Source organism: Myotis nattereri (assembly GCF_964212035.1).
Source record: "Myotis nattereri genome assembly, chromosome: 8".
Lineage (NCBI taxonomy): Eukaryota > Metazoa > Chordata > Mammalia > Chiroptera > Vespertilionidae > Myotis > Myotis nattereri.
Genome location: NC_138083.1, coordinates 78777609 through 78802138, shown reverse-complemented (window position 1 = coordinate 78802138; position 24530 = coordinate 78777609).

Below are 24530 nucleotides of genomic sequence, written 5' to 3'. Positions count from 1 at the left end.
AAAGGAAGGAAATCCTACCAATTGCAACAACATAGATGGAGCTGGAGAGCATTGTGCTAAGTGAAATAAGTCAGTCAGAGAAAGATAAATATCACATGATCTCACTCATTTGTGGATTATAATGAACAACATAAACTAATGAACAAAAACAGATCCAGAGACAGAGAAGCATCAATCAGATGCTCAAACCTCAGAGGGAAGGTAGGGGAGGATGGGGGTAAGGGGGAGAGATCAACCAAATGACTTGTATGCATGCATATAAGCATAACCAATGGACACAGACACTAGAGGGGTGAGGGCATGAATGGGAGTGGGGTCAGGGGGGAATGAGGAGATAAGGACACATATATAATGCCTTAATCAATAAAGAAAAAAAATGCAAAATATGATAAAAAGTCTAAACTGCATAATCCCAACCAAAACCTAGACCTGCATTTAAAATTTTACAACTGCCATTGAAGAAAGTTACATGTAGTCCATTCTCATGGGATTAAAAAATCTATTGAAAATAAAAGACTAAGGAAGCTTATTGCTGTGGCTATGTTAAACTGGCATAGGCCACTTAATGGATTTTTAAGAATCCTTATTTCCCAATGGGTAGACTTTCAGGGAGATGGCTCTTGAGCAGGAATCTGATGAATGAGTAAGGGAGAGGAGGATAGAGAATTCTGAGCAGATGGAACACCAAGAGAAATTCTGAGAAAGGTCAATCCCCTGGAGAATCCCAGGGACACAGAAAAGAGTACATCACCCTAGCTCAGTGGATAGAGCATTGGCCTGTGAACTGAAAGGTCCCAGGTTCAATTCCGGTCGAGGGCACATGCCTGGGTTGTGGGCTCAATCCCTAGTGGGGGACTTGCAGGAGGCACCCGATCCATGATCCATGATTCTATCTCATCATGGATGTTTCTATCTCTCTCTCTCCCTCTTCCTTCCTCTCTGAAATATATATATATATATATATATATATATATATATATATATATATATATGAAAAGAGTACATTAAAGGTAAAGTCAGAGCGAAGGTTGTAGCAGTCCATGACACTTTTGAGCCAGAAGGAACACAGTTGTTCCCCATCAGGAAGATAGCATGAGAACAAAGTATAAGATGAATAGCATTAGGCAGTGGTTGGAAGTGGATTTCAGTCAGGAAGCCAGTGAAAGGAAGTAGATTCACAGGAGGTAGTGAATGCCACTTGGACAATTAAAATGGAAGGTAGACAATCAATAAGAGATGTGTTAGGAAGGCTGAAACTACTGAGTTGGAAAAAAAAATCTAAATGATACAAAGTTGAGAGTTCAAATCTGAGATCCTGGTATTATGCTGTGTCATGATATAGAAACGGTTTGCTGGTAAAATTATATATTCACTCTTTGCCAGGGTCCAACCCCAGCAGGTCCAGGGGTTCCCAAAGGTGTAGACAGAGTCGGCGAAGAAGGAAGGACACGGAGACAGTGTTCAGTTGATCAGCAGCCTAGCCAGGATCTCCAGCCAGGATCTCCAGCCAAGTTCTGGTCTGGATCTCCAGAGAGGTTCTGCTTTGGATTTCCAGTCAGGTTCTGTGTCCATGTTCTCTCGCTAGGTTCTCCAGCCAGGTTCTGTAGCCATGTTCTCTCGCTAGGTTCTCCAGCCAGGTTCTGTCCAGGTTCTCCAGCCAGGTTCAGTCACCAGGTTCTAGTCAGGTTCTCTTGCCATGTTCTGTCTAGGTTCAGTCCAGGATCTTTTGCCATGTTCTCTTGCTAGGTTCTGTTGCCAGTTTCTGTCCAGGATATTTTGTCATATTCTCTCCAGCAAAGTTCTTCTGTCTCTAGGTTCTGTGTAGGTTCTGTCTTCTAAGTTCTGTGTGTAGATTCTGTCTTCTCAGTTCTTTCTTGTTACATCTGTATTTATACCAGTTCATTCCAATCCTATCAATTTCTATTCCAAAGGTTAGGGTGTTTCTTATCTCCATTCCAGGGAGTAAAGATTATGTAGCTTAAGCATGATTGTTCATAGTTAAAGTGATTAATTACCCGCCTGGCACTTAGTTAAGAGGTTTTTATTCCCTCCCTAACTTCAGGGGAAAATCCCTACCTGGGGAAACAACCTTTCTCAGAGACCTTGGTTAAAACACATAGTGCCAAGAAGGTGAGCAAACATATTAAGAACAGTATGCCATATATGCCAGGTCCCTTGAAACAGCAAGGATGGACCCGCTCTCGGCAACTCTTAAAGGTATTAGGTTGAAAAATTCTGTAGGAAACCCAAGATAAGAATTCCTGTGGAATGTTAGAAATGTAGTTCGAGAGAGAGCTTAGGGTTGCAGCATTTCTTGTAGAGGTGATTTTCAATTTATATGGGTAGATTCTACTTTTCATATAGTCAGCACAAAAGGACAAAAATGGGAGGGGTGGAGATCTTTATGAAATATATATTTAATCATAGGAAGAAGAAGAGAAGAAAAATAAAAAGCTAGCAACAAGAAATATGTCAGAGAGAAAGGGATAAAATATATAAATTGGTAGGCATTGAAGGACACAGAAAGATTAAGGATAATGGAGAATTAGAGGAAAGATAAATATAGCAGTGTAACCTTCAAAAAGAAGCTGTGTGTGCTTTAAGTAGTGAGGGGGGAAGCTAAATTGTGAGAGATGAAGAAATATTTGGTCAATATCAATGCAATTCATAATTTAATTTGTCCCTCTAACGGAGATGCGGAATCTCCAAGTTCTAGGAGTTGGTGATTTTGTTCATGTTGTGCATTTGAATTGAACTGAGTTCAGGCCCATACTCTTCTAAAGTGATGGACAATAACAGTGATAGACAAAACTGATTCCTAAAGTACTTAAAACCTTATCTACAATGGTATGGACTATAGAATAAAATGTACCTCTAGGATACCAACAGGTCAATTACCTGTTAGTTAGAACTCTGTGTTCATAGTATATAAGACTACACTTTTATGTATTGTTGAGATAGAATAACAAGTTGATTTAGTAAAGCCTTTCCATTTTCAAAATATAGTGCTCTTTTTCTTGTATACCTTACTGGCTATTTCAACAGCTTATTCTAACCAAATTTCAGGATCTATAGGACATTAATTGCTGAGCAAGGATTATGAGGATAGTGATGGTGATGGTGATAATTGCTACAATTTCAAGGGAAGCTACTATGTTTCAGCTACTTGCTGAGCTGATGTATGCATATTATCCTCACCTACTATTTGGGGAGGAGGAAGGACTTTATGCTTTTTCTAGGAAGCTTGCATTTGGTAGAATGATCTCTCTCTGAGCTCATTAGCCTTCAACAAGCTTGATCTTATAGTAATACCATTTAGCACTTCTTATCTTCAAATTACTGGGCAAATATTAGCTAATTTGTTCTTCAAACACTCCTGAGCATTTTCTATGTATTATTGTTCTTATTCCTTTGTCACAAATGTAGTCCAGTCATCTACATAAGTTTTCTGAGGAAGTGGAGCGCTTTTAGAAAAGCCAAGAATCTGACTCAGAAATATATGTTTTGATGCTTTCTTTGCCTCAGGAACATGTGCCTCACTTTCTATGGAAAACATGTACTAATATGATGTACTTATCATGTGAATCTTTAAAAGCATGTCTGAGATATCACAGCATACATTTATTTAATAGACACAAAGTCCCCTTCCCCCAACACACAAAGTGAAAATTATCTTTATATGTTATGTGATGATTTTGTGTCTCTCACTGATGGTTTAGACATTACCAAAGCCTCATACAGAAGAACAGTAATCTCATCAGAGGCCATGGATGCTCTTTTTTTTTAACTGACCCTCCTTTCTAAGTAGGTCTTGTGTCCACCACATTTTATCCACTTTAGATTAAGTAAAGGATTCAAAAGGGGGAGTTTATAGTGAAGAATACTGTGAGTCCCAACCCCTAATAAGCCTGACTCACTTTTGACTCTTATTACATACATGAGCTTTTATAAAACTTTATCTGACTTTCAAGCTGCAGATCCTTCTTTCTTTCTCCAAGTTGCCTGGGCCCCAAACTTTGTATTTGCTACTTTCTGTACCTCACCTTAAAATCTCCCCCCCAAAAAATGAATATAAAATCTTCTCATTATACCTTGTAGAAATGTACTCTTTATTTCTTCCTTCCTTGTTTAATTCCTGTGGCTACACATTTAGTACAAGCACATCATGATAGGTTCCTGGTTTGCATTCAAAATGTTTTGCCATGGGTAAGTAATCAAATCTTATATACAGCCCCACTGGAGCAAAGCTGTGGTCCTCTAGTAGGTACAGGTGGAGGTAATTGAGAAGAGTGTAGACTGACTGACCTTCTGTGGAAGCTAATAAAAATGTCCTGGGCTCTACTACCTGGCATGTGAAAGCTCCTGGGGATCCGCCATTCCTCCCATGCCGAAGGGGATGTTCTCTAACATCCTGGTAGGTAGGTTCCTAGTCCAGTGATACAGACTCCTGACAGCCACATGTAAAGTAAAAATATCAACAAAAAACAAACATAAAATAATCCAAAGAAGCCACCACCGCCACATGAAACAATAAAACTATGGAGTCAGAAACAGGAAAATTGCTATCTGAGAAACTTCCCTAGGGGTCTATTAGCAGGATCCAGCTTGTGAAAAAGGGGAATCTCCAGAGTTAGGGAAGCATGACAGGGGAGGCAGCTGATCTCCTTGTATATGTGAGTTGGTGTCTGTTTTCTAGTATCATTTTCACCAAATTTATTATTTTTAATGTTTTCCTTTCTGGCTGCCCTTGTTTTGTTCATTTTATTTGTGTTTGTTTAGGGTTTGTGCTATTTGTCTGCTTAAACTGGAATTCAACTATTGTTGTGTCATTTCTTCCCTAAAGAATCTGGTTGCAGCCCAGCCGGCATGGTTCAGTGGTTGAGTGTCAACCTATGAACCAGGAGGTCATGGTTTGATTTCTGGTCAGGGCACATGCCTGGGCTGCAGACTCGATCCCCAGTGTGGGGCATACAAGAGGCAGCCAATCAGTGATTCTCACTCATTATTGATGTTTCTATCTATCTCTCTCTCCCTCTCAGAAAACAATTTCATATATATATATATATATATATATATATATATATATATATATATATATATTATATATATATAATATTATTTTTAATAAAAATAATCTGGTTCCATTGTGAGGCCTTGATAGACCAGTCTGCCTAAGATAACTGACCCCTAGTTGATTGGGATCAGGGATTAGTGCCTTGCTTTCTCTCTCTCTCTCTCTCTCTCTCTCTCTCTCTCTCTCTCTTTGCAAGTTTTTTGTTTATTGACATTTTTTTTTTTGGGGGGGGGGAACACAACACCAAGTAGAAAATGGCAATTACTGGGGCAATTTGCTTACATTGGTTGCTTTCTTGTTAATAGGGTGATTGTGTGTGTGTGTTCATAAGCATTTAAGGTATTGGATTCTCTGTTATATAACTTTGTTCTACTTTATTAGTTCAGTGTCAGACACTGGAGTGTATGTTCTTCAAGGAATGTCACGTTAATGCAGAATATAGCATAACATTCATGCTAAATGAACCTGGATAACATTATAGATTAGCAGTAAAATCTTATGAAATGCATATGTGATATTGTCTAGAAATCTATTATGTTAGCCTCAATTTTGACCTCGTCCTATTACCCAAATTGATAATGAAAATCCTATACAGGCAGTCCTTGGGTTACGTCGGACTTGGCATACGTCGTTTCATGGTCACATGGCCATCTCCCATTTACGGTACTTATAAAAAAAAAAGTTCCGTCATTTTGACATATGTACATATGTGCTTTATGTTTTTTATTATTATTTACTGCAAGTAAAGGTCAGGAATTATCTTTCTTTTAATTTTTTTTTACTGTTTCACTTCATTACTGCTGTGTATGTGCTCCATATGAGCAACGTAGGTGCTTATGTAGATGTGTTCCGACTTATGGCAAAAATTGCATCATGTCGTGCCATAGAAATGGATCTCTGACATAACCCAAGGACCTACTGTATAATAAAAGCCTAGGTGGCATTGTACGACACTGTCACAAGATGGCCACCACAACGTTGTCACAAGATGGCCACTGTAACGTCATCACAAGATGGCCGCCCCACGTCATCACAAGATCGCCACCACAAGATGGTGACTGGCAGGGGAGGCCAGTTGGGGGGAGATCGGGCCTGCAGGGGAGGGCAGTTAGGCGTCAATCAAGCCAGCAAGGAGTCGGTTAGGGGGCAATCAGGCAGGCAGGCTGGCGAGCCATTAGGAGCCAGCAGTCCCAGATTGTGAGAGGGATGTCTGACTGCCAGTTTCGGCCCAATCTCAGGGATTGGGCCGAAACTGGCAGTCAGACATCCCCTAAGGGGTCCCAGATTGGAGAGGGTGCAGGCCGGGCTGAGGGACACCCGGCCCCCATGCACAAATTGTGTACACCAGGCCTCTAGTAATATATAAAACAAGTTCTTATATTTAGGGAATGTTTGGGGAGAAAGAGAATATCTGATAAACTAGAAAATATTTAATAATTCTTGAAAAATATCTTGGTTGTTTGCAGTGAAGTATATGCCTGCGTAGTTAATGAGTTTAAAGTATAGGAAAAGCCAGTGTATTTTAAAGAAAAAAAAGTTATGAGAGGATGAGAATAAAATATATGATCCAGGAAATTTAAATAAAAGTATTTTTCTTCTGACTCCTCCTCCCTATTATTCCGTCTCTCATAATGTCCTGTACGTATTCATATTGATCAGTTCAATATCTTCATAAGCACCCTATTGTATTGCTATTATATGTAGATATGTGTTTTTAAATAGGTTGTAAATTATATTCATTTCTTTAATACTAACCTAGAAGCAAAAAGGGCTGCCGTTATTGTAGGTTATTATTCCTGCCTAAGCAATGACAGGAGAGGCAGAAACTATTTGGAGCTCCGTCTGAATTGCAGTTTTAACCACATCTGATGTAGTACATGTCTGGAGGTGGCATTTCTAACCTTTTTATCAACTGGGTTCCATGGATCAGAATAAATGATAACAATAGCTCACCGCCTTCTGCTGGACAGATTTGCTACTTGAAAAACGATCAGGGCCCTATTAAGAGAAGCCACACCGCCCTAATGGGGAGCAGATCACAGGCCAGGTCTCTCTGCGGCTGTATTGCTCTGTGTGAGGGGACATGACCTTGCCTGTCTTTTTCCCTGGGATCAGTTGAATGATAGTCTTCTTTTTTTCCCCTGAATAGTTACAGCAAGAAGAGAGGAAGGATTGCAGATTTTATTTTTTCCTTCAGAAAAGAGACATGGCCCATTTTAACATCCCCATTATCTATGTGTCTGTCCACAAAAGAGCTATTTGAAAGGCCCTATGGTTTCACAATGATGATAAACCCTTTCTAATGCCACTGGCACTGTCCAGAGAGTACCTGGGGCTCCATTTTCATACTTGGAATGGCGATTCATTTACCAACTGCCCCCAAGCCTTTCTTACTCTGACCCACCCCTCAGATTTTGTTCCCTTTTATGAATCATATGCTGTCTCTCCTTTTATGCCCACATATTGTGCTTCTCCTTCAAGACATAATTCAAATTCCGCATTCTCTCTGAAGCAATCCTTACCCATTCTGACACACAGTACTATCTCTTTCTTTTGAACTACGATATATTCTTCTCAAGACCCAGTGTAGACACTGAAACTTCTTATACTGTATTCACTCACTTATGGTGCAAGAATGCAACACCTGATCTTGTTATATTTTATTTTATTGCATCCCCTCTGTCCCTTCTTACATCTCCCCCATAATTATCCAATTTTATGTGTTTCATCCTTAAACACAAAATGTGCATAGCCATTAAGTTTTTAGTGTTATTTTATGAGTGTATGAGTTTTTAATAAACATATACATGTGGTATTGCACAATATTTGTTATTTTCTTTCTTTCATATTACTTTAGAGTAAATCAGTAGAAATTAGATAGCTAAGTGATAAATAGATAGATAGCAAGATTGAGTGAGAGACAAATAGATAGAAAGATAAGTAGTGGGTAGCAGAAATGCCTAGGTTGAAACCTCACAGACTCATTTCAAAGCTTCAGTGGTGCTAACATGGGAGCAGAGAGCAATCAAAACCAAACTGTCTTATTTACTTCCTATTCCTTATTTTAAACCTCAAACAAACAAACTAACATTCTCCGTTCAGGAAATATCAAGTCTGTCCATAAAAATTACATGACTCGAAGGAGAAGAAGGAGAAGGAGGAGGAGGAGGAGGAGGAGGAGGAGGAGGAGGAGGAGGAGGAGGAGGAGAAATAATGAGTGTGCTTTTGGTCCTACTCATACTTTAAGACAAGAACCATCTGGCTACCTCCGAGAGAAAGAGAACTCATCTTTTCTACATTTGTGGAAAAGATGATGTGTGTGACTGCCCACACTCCAGTTGTGAATGTAATGTTTACATCTGACCCCCTCCTCTGTCCCAGGCTGGAAAGAAATGGGCAAATTCTGAGAAGTTCAGAAGTGAGACTGCTTCAGATAATTTTTCATATAAAGATAGAATTGCACTAAGATTTTCCATGCTCTAAGCACTTTTGCCTTTGTGGGCCTCCTCCTCCATTTAAAAAAAATAATTATATATATATATATATATATATATATATATATATATATATATATATATATATATAAAATTTCAGAGAGGAAGGGAGGAAGGGAGGAGAAAAACATGAAACATCATTGGTGAGAGCGAATCATCAACATGCCTCCTGCATGTTCCCTGCTGGGGATTGATCCTGCAACCGGGGCAGGTCCAACCTGGAATTGAACCATGACCTCCTGATTCATAGGTTGATGTTCAACCACTGTGCCTACTATTCACAATGGATAAGTCAGCCATGAGTGAGGGGAAGGAAACACTTTATCACTCCAACAATAGAAACAATTCACAGTAATACTTTACAGTTTGTAAACCATTTAGACATTATCTTGTTTGATACTTATAAAAACTCCATGTAATGGGCATTGATGGCACCAGTTTTAGAAATGCTGACACTAAAGTTCTACCACTCAATTTGTAGGGCTATCACCACTAACGATCTATGAGCAACTTAATGCTGCAAGAACTCCTGTCTTAGTTCTTAAAGGGCCATTGCAGTTGTTTTTCCCATTGTAGGATCAGTGTTATATTGAGTTGCTTCTGTTTTGGACATGGTCATCTCAGCTTGTCACATTAGAAAATTAATCCTACCTTTTGATATAAAACACAAGCTTTTTTTCCTTCCTCATATTTGCTAGATGAGGCATATACATATGCATATTTATTGAATACTAGAGCCCTGGTGCATGATATTTATGCACAGGTAGGGTCCCTAGGCCTGGCCAGCAATCAGGGCCAATTAGGACCTTCCGTCTGCTGGCCAGGGCCTTCCTTTCTTCCACACCACCCCCTGGTGGTTAGCGCACATCATAGTGAGCAATTGAACTCCCAGTCTCCTGGTCTAACTTCCTAGGGGACACTTTGCATATTAGCCATATATACACTTTGCATATTAGCTATATATATATATATATATATATATATATATATATATATATATATATATCAAAAATGAAGAACACTCTTTATGAGCCTAGCCTTTTATTCTTAACAACTGGAAACAATACCCCACCACCCTCCAGAAAAATGTAAGCATGGATGGAACTGGAAAGCATTATGCTAAGCGAAATAAGCCAGTCAGAGAAAGATAAATATCACATGATCTCACTCATTTATGGAAAATAATGAACAACATATACTGATGAACAAAAACAGATCCAGAAACAGAGAAGCATCTTTCAGACCGTCAAACCTCAGAAGGAGCTTTGATTAGGAAGGGAAGGTAGGGGAGGGTGGGTGGGAGGGGGAGAGATCAACCAAAGGACTTGTAGGCATGCTAAGCCTAACCAATGGACACAGACAACAGGGGGGTGAGGGCATGAGTGGGGGGTTTGGGGGGGCAATGGGGAGATAGGGACACATATGTAATACCTTAATCAATAAAATGTAAAAAATATGTAAACAAAAATCTGACCTTTGGGGAATTTATTTTTGAAAAATTGGATATACCTCAAAGCTTCAACTGGTTATGGTATTGGCTTACTAACACATTGTGTATTGGCAGGGGAGGGGACAAAACAGCAACTAATTTTTGTAAAATATCTGAACTCGGTAAGTTTTGTTGCTAAGTGAAATGCAGGTAACACAAGTTTGAGTATTTTTACGTGTGTGTATAAATGTGAGGTCCCATCTGATGTCTGAGAGAGTAGTGCCCTTGTTTTTGTGGAGGAAACTCCCTGAAATAGAGACTCTGGCCTTCTGTAGTGCATGACACCATTCATCTGTCAAGCTTTTTCATTTGAAAATAATGTGAAACCAAGAGTTTGAAAAACTAAATCTATTAAGAATATTTATGTAGAAAAGCTATCACTAAACACCTCCATTCACTCATGTAATGAGATTGGCATCACGATAAAATTCTTGTCTTGTAAGATAATGATCTTATGGCTTTTTCTGGCTCTTAAACCAAAGATAATTGGGTTAATCTCTGCAGGAAGTCCATCTGCTTCCAGCAAACCATTTTAATTGCGGATGACTTTATTTCAGCAATGCAGAAAAGGTCTTGCTACTCACTTCCTGATCTTGGGAGATACAAGTATGGGTATCAAATTTAACATGTAGGTGTGTGGAAAACAGGACTGTCACCATGGATGTGCCAGTCTGCAAATAGTGTGACACCAGCAATATTTTATATTTGTTAAGTACATTTTATTAAGGTGTAAATATTAAGTTTTTGGTATGGATACTTGTACAGCATACACTGAGAAAAATGTATTAAGGTAACAAGGTATTAAGTACAGGCCAACTTATAAAACTAAGGCCATACTTTGTGTTTGAAAACCTTCCATGTATGGTGCCATGTATGCAGATTTTGGTCATATATTACAATATGTTGTGGGATGTTCTCATTGTTTCATGTGTGAGAGTCCAGTTTTTGCAACTCTATTTTATAAGTTATTTGAAAGTAGAGACAAGGGATATGCCCTCATTCCCAGCCTACAATTGTTAGGCATGTATTAGATGCTTAATACATCTTTAATTTTTATTTCTGAACAATGGATTAATTCATAATTTAGTTAGATAAGCAATAATTATTTTAATAATTCAGTGGATTACATACTTTTTTCCCTTTCTTTTAAACTTATTGGTTGACACTGGTTAACAAAATTATACAGGCTTTAGGTGCACAATTTTACAACACATCATCTGTACACTGTATTGTACGTTGATCACCCCAAGTCAAATCTCTGTCCATCACCATTTATTCCCCCTATAACTCCTCCACCTCCCACCAACTCCCCTTCCCATGGCAATCCACACTGTTGTTTGTGTCCATGAGTTCCTTTTCTTTTTTTTCTCTTTTGCCCAATACTTCCACCCCCCCACTCCACACAGCTATCATCCTGCTCTCTATGTATGAGTCTGTCCATTTTGCTTGTTCATTCATTGGATTCCATATATGAGTGAAATTATTGTCCATCTTTGACAAATTCACATTCTATGTTAGAAAAAATTCTCAAACACATTTCCAATACTTACGTATTTTTTTGTTTTTTGTTTTGTTTTGTTTTTATATGTGCTAAAACAGTATTGGAGGGAAAGAAAAATTAGTAGATTTAAGGAGATATTTAAGAAGGAATTTTATTGCCTCCAGTGAGCTTATCATCAATTGAGAGACATAAGATAAATATAAAGCATAATAATGCTAATTTATTATAATAATTACAAGGGCTATGTACAGAGCAAAGAATCAACGGGTACTGATTTGATAGAATTATGACTGATGCTTGGATAAGCAGAATATAGTTCAGATGGAAAAATCAGATATAAAGTATGTAACAGTGAATAAACAAGATAAGGTGTTTTGATCAAATATTAAACCTTGGGATTAAAGCAAGACCTATAAAAGCTATAGAAGTTCTAATAAGGGAAAAATGAATGACAGATGGAGGAATCAGGGAAACTGTCATGAAGGAGGAAGGTCCAAATTGACACTGTCAAGAGTTAGGATTTGGTTACATGGAGAAAAAGAAAGAGCTTATCCCAGGAAAGACAAAGCCAGTGTTAAGAAAATGTCAAATTAGTCCAAGGCCACAATAAAACTTCAGAAATGGATTAGAAGTTTCTCAAGGAAAGAGAGGCACTGTTTCCACATATATTTAGAGGATAATAAATAATGTAAGAGCAGAAAATCAATTTAGTGAAAGACAATCCTTCTTTCAATTTATCCCCAGTACTTCCTAACATGGTCGAGTTAGACACTCTTTCGCCATGAAATGACTCTGTTGGAATCAGTGGAAATCTTTTAATTTGGAGCAGCATCCCCAGCTCAATGGGAAGATGAGTTCCCATTTTCTAGCTAAGTTTAATAATGTACTTGAAAGTCTAGAACAAATAGCCAGAAAATAAACATTTTCAGTAACATGCTGCAAAACACATATCTGACTGTCAAGGAGCTGAATCTACTTCACACTTACAGGAATATTTCATTAGTATCTGCAGTAACTAATATCAGTAGGTGAAGGAGATCAGTAATGAGGCAGAAAAAGAAAAAGAAGATAGGATGTTCAAAGCAATCCATGGTGAGGCAAGATATTGATTTAAAATTACAGCTGATTACACTGGAAGGAGACAAGAAAGGCGGTATTTTCTCAGATGTGAACAAGTGACATTTCAAGTCATTTTTCATGTGTTTGGAATCACCTTCTCATTGGGTCCAGTGTCAGTGCAGAGAGAGGATAGAGAGGTAATTGCATGAGTCCAGCTCCCTTTGTCCAGCTCGCTTCCTGGTTAGAATCTCCATTGGGGCCTTGAACAACAACAGATGTCGTGCATTATCGTAAAACTGTAACATTTTCTTTTAGCTTTAACTACAAGTTTCTCCATTCTTGGTTTTATTTTTATATAGGCTCCATCAATTAGTAAGTTAGAAATGGACTTCCTCATTATATACAGGTGCCAACAAAATACTGGATCAGACAAATAACTAAGGACACCACTGGAAAACTGAGCACAGATAGAGAATTAGAAGTCAAATAAATGGTATGAAAAAACTGTTATGGGACTTTAAAAGTCTCTATGGACTGATGGGACCAGACGTGTTTTGGAACAGATAGACCGTGAGCAGTGTTGAAGGGTTAATAGCATTCTAGCAGGTATGAGGGAAAAATTGTGCTTCAAGGAGGGACATGTGAGCAAGAAAAGATGAACATCAATGTTTCTGAGGGACAATGAGAATGACAGTTTTTTGGGATCACACAGTTCTTTCAAGGAAGTCCTGGTAGGAAGAACAGAATGAAGCTCTGTGAAAGGAGTGTTGACTCAGGCTACAAAGAGAACGTGAATTTATCCTGTATATGAATGCAGGGTCTCAGTGATTTTTGAGGATGCTAGTAAGTTGGAAGATAAATTGAAATCATAGGGACAGGTTGAAATTCTTTTTTTTAAATATATGTTTTATTGATTTCAAAGAGGGAGAGAGAGAGAGGGGAAAGAGAGAGAGAGAGAGAGAGAGAGAGAGAGAGAGAGAGATCATTGATGAGAGAGAATCATTGATCGGCTGACTCCTGCATGCCCCCTACTGGGGACCAAGCCTACAACCAAGGAATCAAACCTTGACCTCCTGGTTCATAGGTTGATGCTCAATCACTGAGCCACACCAGCCAGGCAAGGTTGAAATTCTTGAGCAGTGGTTCAGGAGTGACTCTGCTCAATGGTAAGTTAAGCAGAGTTAGAGGCAGAAGCAAAGAATAGTCAGCCTCCCCTCCCCTGTTGGAGCCAGGCTCTGACATCAGATGGGCACGGTAGTCCATCATAAAACCTGCTTAGTGGTTAAAATGATAAAGTAAAACTTTAGGAGGACAGTATAGGAGATAGAAAATATATCCCACTACTTAGACAGAACCTTTGATACTGCATACTTTAATGGTACTCCTGAAGTGTCTAGATGTGGCTCTGAAGACAGAGACAACAGAGTCTGGGAGGCCAGGCTTGTGGTGATGGGCCTAGGATCATTCAGTGCTGGCAGAAGAGGGTAAAGCTGTGGTTAGATCAAGGGTAAGTCATAGTGGTTCTTTAGGGATCAATTTGTGTCAATGGAGGCTGCTTTCTCATGGGGACACATTACACTTCAGCATCCCCTCTCCAGGAAGTTTTTGTTTTTTTTAAGTACCTAACCAATTAAAAGTGTTGATTCCACAAACATAGATATTGCTGGGTTTCAGGCAATAAAATTATTTCCTGAAACATAGTGCTGCTGTCAGAAGGCCTGGACATTCAGGGAGGTCTCAAAATATTTCCAACCCTTACTGCACTTTAGAAGTACCCACTGGCTTTTAAAAACATGATAGGAAGGGGGCTCCCCATGACAATTTAATCTGAATGTTTAGGGTGAAAAGTAGCATTATTTTTTAATTGCCCAGTTGATTCAAAGGGGCTGACAAAAGGTCTAGATCGATATTTTTTTTCAGCATGAATTATATCGCACTCTTCTTGGGCAGATTCCTCATGGTCTCTGGTGGTGGGATCAGTAATCTGAGCTTCTTTCAGAGAAGCACTGAATTTCGAAAACTAGGAGCTTACAGGGATGCAGATGCCCTTGAAGATCCCCAGTTGATGGGTTGTAAGTAAGGTCTGGAAAGGGTCTCCTTAAAATGAGATGTTTCTCTGAGCCTTTACTTTGGGATTCCAAAACAGCCAAGTCAATTTTAAAATTCTTCTCTGAAAATGTATAATGATATCTCTGGGTCATGAGGTTACATCCTGAGTAAAGGCTGGTTCCTTTAGCTGCAGAAGAGTTTTCCCTAAAGCTGCCACATCTTTTAAATTAATGATGACTGAATCTTTGCAGTCCTGAAGATATTAGTGAACTTATTCCTAAAGAGTTGTATCTGACAGCATTGTCACCTACAGACATTTACTGAGCATGTCCTCATGTAGGGCACAGAGAAAGGCCCTGGAGATACCATGTGTGAGAAACAGTCACTTGCTAAGGGATATTAGAGTTACACTAGGGAGCAAAGCCAAATACAGAACATGTAAAAATGTACTTTTCCTAACTTTATATCCCAGCATCTTGAAATTTTCAAGTTTGGAAACAGAGATCAAGAATTATATATATACTGAGTGGCCAGATTATTATGACCAGTCAGATTATTATGACCACCCCATCAGTACAATGAAGTGAATTAGTTATGCAAATAATCCTATCTAATAAAAGAGAAACATGGTAATTGGCGTACGACTGCTACCCTTCCCATTGGCTAATCAGCGAGATATGCAAATTAACTGCAAGCCAAGATGGCTGCCGGCAGCCAGGCAGCTTGAAACTAACATGAGGCTTGCTTGCTTCAGTGACGGAGGAAACCAGCGTTCCCCGCCTGCCTTGCTGGCCTCTGAGCCTGCAGTTTAAAAAACATTGTAACAAATATAGAAGCTAAACAAAACCCCAGAAACCAGCTTTCAGCTGGCCCGGGATCTCAGAGCTGGAATTGATACAGAGTTTCGATTATAGAATCTAAACAAACCAGATACCTGCTTTCAGCAGCGGATGCCTAAGAGCTGGAGCCTCAGAGCTAAAGTTGGCCCAGAATAAAAAGAAAAAAAGGAGCAGTTGGGAGCTTCAGTCCCAGCCTGAAAACAGCCCTCAGCCTCTCACCCAGACTGGCCAGGCACCCCAGTGGGGACCCCCACCCTGATCCAGGACACCCTTCAGGGCAAACCAGCCGGCCCCCACACGTGCACCAGGCCTCTATCCTATATAGTAAAAGGGTAATATGCCTCCCAGCACCGGGATCAGCGGAGCCGAGAGGCCTCCTGGCATTGGGATCAGTGTGACAGGGGGCAGCGCCCAAACCCCCTGATCTCCCTGCAGCTCTGTATGTGACAGGGGGCAGAGCCACAACCTCCCTATCTGCCCTGCTCTGTTCCTGACAGGGGAAGGCACCCCAACCCCCTGATCGGCCCTGCTCTGTGCCTGATAGGGGAGAGCTCCCCAAACCCCTGATCGCCCTGAGGCTCTGTGTGTGACAGGGTGTGGCACCCCAACCCCCCCCCCCCCCCCCACGGGCCCTGCTCTGTGTGTAATGGGGTAGAGCCATAACCTCCCCATCGGCCCTGCCCTGAGTGTGACAGTGGCGGCGCCCCAACCCCCTGATCTACCCTGCTCTGTGTGTGACAGGGTGTGGCGACCCAACCCCCCCCCCCCCCCCCACGGGCCCTGCTCTGTGTGTAATGGGGTAGAGCCATAACCTCCCCATCGGCCCTGCCCTGAGTGTGACAGTGGCGGCGCCCCAACCCCCTGATCTACCCTGCTCTGTGTGTGACAGGGGGCGGTGCCCCAACTCCCCTATCGGCCCTGCTCTGTGCATGACAGGGGGGAGCTCCCCAACCCCCTGATCAGCCCTGCTCTGTGTGTGACAAGGGGCAGCGCCCCAAACCCCTGATTGGCCCTGCTCTGTGCGTGACAGGGGGTGGCGCTGCAACCTCCCCATCGCCCCTGCCTTGAATGTGACAGGGGGCAGTGCCCCAACCCCCCAATTGGCCCTACCCTGAGCATGACTGAGGGTGGCATCGCAACCTCCCAATCTGCCCTGCTCTGTGCATGACAGGGGGCAGCGCCCCAACTCCCCAATCGGCCCTGCTCTGAGCCTGACCAGGGACTGTGCCGGGAGCCTGGACCCGCTGGGGTTGGACCCCAGCAGGACTGCACCTAGGGATTAGGCCTGCCGTCTGCCACCTGGGAGCAGACCTAAGCCAGCAGGTTGTTATCTCCCGAGGGGTCCCAGACTGCGAGAGGGCATAGTCCGGGCTGAGGGACGCCCCTCCTCCCCGAGTGCACAAATTTTTGTGCACTGGGCCTCTAGTAATAATAATAAAACCTTGAGAGTATTTGCTTAGGAAGTTTCCAATATTCAGTATTTTTGGAAGTATCAATGAAGTACTGATGGGGTGGTCATAATAATCTGGCCGGTCATAATAATCTAATAATCTGGCCACTCAATGTGTATATATATACATATATTCAACAGTCTCTGGGTATTCTTGCCTTCATTATATTCAAAACATTGACTCAAGAATAGGTCTGTAATTCACTCATTGCAACATTTTGAAATGTATTGGCTTTATCATATTTACATCATACATGCAATTTTCCTGCCAAGGAATCAAGTTTTTTATTATTTTTCTCCTGCTGTTTACATCCTAGGAATAAAATGCATTGCCTTATCATTTTCTGTTCTCATTTTCTTTCTTGTACTTTTTAGCATGCCACAATTGCCTCCACTTCCCCACACAGTTAGTAAACAACCTCCTACATAGATAAAGCCACTTAATGATCAAATATTTTATATTTACTGCCCAATGGAATCTAAATCATTATCATTATCATCAACCAACTGCTCTGAAGTAAGAACCAGTCTAGTGCATACTTGAGCAGGGAAAGCAGTTTCCAGCCCTGGGCAGTGGCCAGTGGCGAGACGAGCTCAGTGTAAAGGTGGTTGAATACCAGTGTAACAGCTATGAAGGAGTTGGTGTCTGCCTTTCTATTTGTGCCCCTAAGAAGTTGATATAAATCTAAGGGTTTACTCAGAACTTGGTTTGACTCATTACCAGAAAACACTGTCAATCGTTTTGACTTGATTTATCTAATCTAGGATGATTGCCTGGCCCTTTTAACAAATTATTTACCAGTCAGATAAGCTTGTTATCTCCTGGAATAAGTAGGATGTCATCCTCCATGGCTCATTATGAAATCTATTTGTATTAACTTATTACGTGACCTAGATAAAAAATACCTCTGTGTTTTGCTTGTTGTTTATTTTTTTGTTTTATGTTGAGTTTACTTTAGTTACTGCTGTGAATCTTTCTAACATGGGTAACTGTGATGAAGAAGTCTGCAAAAGTATTAGGCAAAACAAAAACATTACACATTTTCCTCTCTCTCTCTCTCTCTCTCTCTCTCTCTCTCTCTCTCTCTCTCTTCTTCTTCTTCTTCTTCTTCTTCTTCTTCTTCTTCTTCTTCTTCTTCTTCTTCTCTTTCTTCTTCTCCCTCTCCACACCAGCCCCCTCTATTTCAATTCTGTAGCTTTCTGAAAAATAAACACACACACACACACACACACACACACACTTTGTTATGGGAAGGAACTTATCTCCAATATAAATTTTTGTATAGTATTATGTTTTTGTTTTGCATAAGACCTCCTTTTCTAGCTCAAGAAAGACCTACTGAAACTTAAGCTAAGACCTGAGTCGGTTGATAAGAATTCTCACATTAGCAGGATCTGTTTAATATATTCATATGAACAGAACATTGTAGCTATCCTTTCCATATCATTTCTATGTCAGATGTCTCATGTACATCTTATACCTTACTTTTCATATTGGCATTACTACTGAGAAAGCAACACTATGTAATGGAAGGCCTATGGATCAAAGTACCAGGAAGTTATTTGATCTTGGGCAAGTCATGACTTCTGTTATCTCATTAGGAACTTACGTTGAGTTTAATTGATTTGTCTGTCTCATTGTGTTGTGGGTAAAGATCCAACAATAAAAGAAGGAACACATAAAATTATTTTCAAGAGATGTAGATTATAAACAAATAAATAGACAAATGTAGATTAAATATTTTAAATGATAAAAAGTATAAAGAGTGACTGTTGAAAGAGATATATTTTTGGACAAATCAGCAATTTCAACCTCCATCCCATGTGTCTTCACTCTTACATACAAAGTTGTTTTTATTACATTTCAAAATTGAGACTATGCCCAGGATGGCAAACATATTTTCTACCTCATAGCACTTCAGTTGATTGCCAATAGCTTCTGGCTTCTGTGAATGTTGACTGAGAGATTCAGATGCCAAGTGTAAGCTCAAGGGGGTTGTGTTCAATACGATGGGCAAGGAGCATCAGGGTGTGTTGAGCATGGGCTGATATCTGAGAATCCTGGTCCAATATACGGGCACTGAAATCAGTATCATAGCATGAAGCCCTCATTTTTTAATTGTTTCTCCCTAGTTTTTCTCATCCATTATATGATCCATTTTAGAGAGAATTCCAAAAGGCTATTTTTTTTTAATATATTTTATTGATTTTTTACAGAGAGGAAGGGAGAGGGATAGAGAGTCAGAAACATCGATGACAGAGAAACATTGATCAGCTGCCTCCTGCACACCTCCTACTGGGGATGTGCCCGCAACCAAGGTACATGCCCTTGACCGGAATCGAACCTGGGACCTTTCAGTCCGCAGGCCGATGCTCTATCCACTGAGCCAAACCGGTTAGGGCCCAAAAGGCTATTTTGATTGTCCATTTTAGCAGTTGGATTATTTTTAAAATATATTTATATTGATTTCAGACAGGAAGGGAGAGGGAGAGAGAGATAGAAACATCAATGATGAGAGAATCATTGATTGACTGTCTCCTGCACACCTCACACTGGGGATTGAGCCTGCAACCCTGGTTCATGGGTCGATGCTCAACCACTGAGCCATGCTGGCTGGGCTCAGACTCTAATTAAACAAGAGTTTAAATCTTATGGCTAAGAAGCATTAAAATGTAATTATCATTGTAAATCACAAAAATTTAAATAACACAAAAATTCCATTTAATGTCAACTGCTCATAATTTGATTATCAAAATATTTTTCAGATAATAGCCAATATAAGGGTTTTAAAGATGGCCAATTGTGAACTGGACTGGTCAGGAAGTGTTTAGAAAGTAAGTAAATTAGACAGGACTTGAAACATGTTAGGATTTGACTAGGTCAAAGGACAGAGGATTATTGTTCAGGCCAAATGCCATTCTCAATGCCCACTAAAGTATATTCATTGTGTTCATTTAATATCTAAGTATATACACATATACACATATAAAAATAATCAGCTTTGAACAAAGTTTATGATAGAATATATATGGCCCACTGTGCATGGAATGTTCAGACAGAGATAAAGAAAAATATATTTTAACTTGTGAATTGAGTGTTTATTATTTTTATGATTACTTTCTTTTTTTCTACATTCGTTTTCCCTTTGCTCATTTGTTTGGTGATTCCCGCAGATAGATGGGAAGGTGGGTAGGCATAGATGTCCAAACCATAAAGCAGTTTTCCCTGGGGTCACAGCAAATCACGGCATAAATCAACATACATGAGAATTTCAGTCTCTCAGCCTCAGGAGGACTTTTGAAAACTGACATGCTGGAGCTTTTCAAGTCTCCTTTGTGTCATTGGCAGGGTATTCTCAGCATTACTCCCTCACTGCTGCCGACAGAATTGTTAGGAAACTTCAGATGGCGGCTTTCGCCTTTGAAACTTTTAGATATGTTTCTACCCAAAGCTTTGTTTTTGAACTTTGACTGCCACAAGCAGCCTTATAAACTGGATTTCCAGAGCCCAGGGATAGTGCACACCCAGCTGGCCAAATAGGAAGGAGATTTTGCTGAAGAAATCTCCTGGTAGGCTCCCCCTGCTCTAATATGAAGATTTGGAAAGGACTCAAAGTCCTTCCTCTTCTCTCAAAAACTGGGCTCAGAAGGCCTTAACAATTTGTAAAACACAAGAGGACTCAAGATAAAAAAAAAAAATCTCTGTGCCCTCTGGCAGTGTTTTATGCATGCAGACTGAATTTCAGTGGGCATTCTGTGGGCATTCTATAGTTCCATGGAGGAGTTGAGTTAGGAGATGTTGCCTTGCTTTTGTTTGTTTGGGTATTTATGTGTTATTTTGTTTTCATTTTGAGAGACAAGCAGTTCCGTTATTTAGGTATTAAATTGAGAAAAGTGTATTTAAAAAATCTTAGTTTAGTGTAGTTCAGCACAGGTCATCAGTGGGATAGTGTGGCGAAACTAGTAATTGCGTTCAAGGAGAAAGCAGGATTCAAAGATATAATTGGTTTAGCATCTGTTGATGAGAAAGTGCTTTATTTCTCCAGTGAGAATCCTTACTTTTGGGGACTGACAATGCTTCCATTCATTTCCCTTTACCTGGAACATTGGATATGGACTTGTTAAAGATCATTCGACATATATCTATTGTCACTTACTATTTGCACTTAAAAATTGAATAAAATATTGTTTTTGGTCTTTAGGAAGCTCCAATCCGGTGTGGGAATGGATATATGAATAGTAAGTCTAAATTGTTTGGTGTGTACAATGAGAAATCTGAGTTGGTGTGCATTTGGAGAGATGGAAGAGAGTGTAGTAAGAAAGAAAATTTATGAAACTGATGTGTCATTCACATAGGTCAGGCAGAGAAATTATTGTTCAAAAAGTCACAAGCAATGATATTGCTCCATATGTTTTATTGATAAGGTAGGTACACAGATACCCCACACAATGTTTTTAAACAATGGACAGTTAACTGAAAGTAGTCATGTTCAAAAATACTAATGTATTTCTGCAGCATGTTATTATTTTAAAGTCCATCTCAAAGACCTAATATGACAATGCAGTTATTGGTATTTTTGCTTCATAAGTAAATAACTGGATACAATCACAAATTATGTTAAGGGTAGGATATTTTGATTTCCAGTGCCCTGACTTTTAGTTAATACTCTTTTAAAACAACTTTGCTTCAGCCAGGAAAGATTTTATTGAATTAGAGACAAAAGAAGGGCCAAGATGGAAAATACCGATATGAGTCAGAGTCTGCTTAAAGAGATATACATTTGGGTAATTTGATCAAGCAGGGAATTTAGAAAAAAAAATTGCCTAATCTTGACATCCTAGCGATGAGCACATCAGAAATAGTTTCTAATCAAATGATAACATATACAAAGTACAAATAAGCAATGACATAATAAAATATAAAATAGTAATATGCTATGAAGCAAATTATAAAATCATACGTTTTGAGTATCTGATTAAAGAGATCCAGTGGAGAGGAGATTTGCAATGAGTCAAAAGGGAAACATTTTTAAAGGAAAAATAAATAAAGGAGCTAACAGAGAGGAGGAATGCTCTTTCTTCTCAGAAGTAGCAAGAATAGGAAGGCGCATATACTAAGATTTTAAATGGAAAAAAATGGAAATGAAACTCATTTTGGGTGGTGTAAATAGCCTCAGAACATTTAGATGAGATATATACCAGTAAATGTTTCAATGATGAGGTATAAGACTGAGAAGACTGAAGAAAGTTTGGAATATGTAATGTGAGGAATAGGACTAAAAGAGATGAATAAAATGATTAAGAAATAGATGGATTCAGTCAGTGTATTGGGTATCTACAATTATACCGGACCAGAAGCAGACTCTATGAGAATGGGATATAAATGTCTTGGTTTGGAGCATTGTTTTGGACTTAATGTAAAAAATATTGTCTGGTGGTAAGAATGATGATAGTGAAATGAATAGATTTCTAAGAAGCAAACCTCAGCTATAAGATGAAAGTAACTTAGTTGTGATGAGGGAAAATAAATTTTGAAGTTGTTTTTTTAGAAGTAAAGACAATACAAGTTTAGGAATGAAAGTAATGAGTATATGTTATAATAATGTTAACATTGTAATAAAGGTACTGGGTAATATAGCCCAGACAAAATGTCAGTAAAATGTAGGTGGAAAAATATCTTAGAAATGTGAGGAAAATTGGTAGAACCATAATCATACTGAAAAGTTTAATTCACTTCTATAAGAATTTAAAACACTGAAGAGACAGAACACAAATGTATGTATATTGAATTTTAATTGCAGAACCAATGCACTCACTCTATTAGCTACGACTGTTTTGTAGTCAGCAAATACATAAAGACATTATTTTTGTGCATAAGATTTATAATCGACCTTATATTTGGTTAAATTGGAAATTTTAATGCATTCCTTTTTTATTATTCAAAACATTCTTTAAGGTAGAAAACTGATAGTTTGAATGCTCAGACCACAATGTTTCACATATAGAAATGAATTAGACTAATAAAAAAGTATATCTGGTTAATAAAACTTGTTTGTTCAAAAGACAATTAAGTACAATCCGAATATGCAATATTTATGTATATGTAATGTGTGTGATTAGAAATAGGATCTATCTAAAGAAGTCATTTGAATTACAAAAGATTGCATGAGACTTTACATTAATAAATTTGAATTTATAGTTATAGATTTTTCTATAAAAATATAAAGTTAAGTTGCCTTAAGAAGAGATAAGAAATCTAAATACTTTTTTAAAAAAGTATATAATTGGCATATTTTTAAATGTTATTGAATTTATGTATTTTTAAATTTTTCTTTATTGATTAAGGTATTACATATATGTCCTTATCCTCCTTAACCCCCCACCCCCCACTCATGCCCTCAGCCCCCTGGTGTCCGTGTCCATTGGTTATGCTTATATGCATGCATATAAGTCATTTGGTTGATCTTTCCCCCTTACCCCCACCCTCCCCATATATTTTTAATCCTCATCTGAGAACATTCTTCCATTGATTTTAGAGAGAGTGGACTAGAGAGGGAAAGTCAGAGAGAATTATTGGTGTGAGAGAAACACAATTTGTTGCCTCCTGTGTACCCTGGCTGGGGAGGAGCCTGCTACTGAGGTACGTGCCCTTGACCAAAATCAGACCCGGGACCCTTCGGTACATACTCTGACACCCTATGCATTGAGCCAAAATGGCCAGAGCGATTGGGGTAGCATTTAATAAAATTATATAGGTTTTGGGTGTACAATTCTATAAAACATCATCTGTATTTTGTATTGTGTGTTCACCACCCAAGTCAAGTCTCCTTTTTTCTCCCCTTTACCGTACCTCTTGGACTTCCCTCATCCACTTTTCCCTCTGGTAATGACCGTACTGTTGTCTGTGTCTATACATTTTTTAAGTGATTAATCCCTTCACCTTTTTCACCCAAATAATTGGCATTTTAATGACTCCAAACCCAGAAAGATTTAGAATGAGGTCTAATTTTCCAAAATAATGTCTAAATTATTTAAATTATTCCAGGGCATAGAAAAGATTACAAAGATTTTATCAATTCATTTTAGATAACTTAAAATTAATTTAAAACTATATATATATATATTATTTTTACACACACACACACCATTCTCACTTGTGAACCAGGAGGCAAAATTCCCAATAATAAGTACCAATAACATTAGGTTTGTATATAATGTTGCCCATAATTTCATAAATATTAATTTGATTCTTCAGCCTTCCTATTATTTGTATAGCCATGATCATCCTCATTTGATAGGTGGGGGATTTATTCAGAGAGATATAGTGACCTTTCCAATCTCTCACAGTAGGCAGAATGCAAAACTGTAACCTCAGTGATGTGGTTTAGAATCTGCTTTGGTCTCCTTTGGTGAGCATGGGGCGAAGGCTGTAGTCTATATCTTTCTATGGCTCCTGTGGTTGGCTGGGATGCATGTTTTCCTCCCACTGGTGACTCAGTCAACATGCTCCTCATCAGACATCAGCACAGTTATAGACACTGGCTAGTTACGTCTCCAACACTTATTGATCAGGAG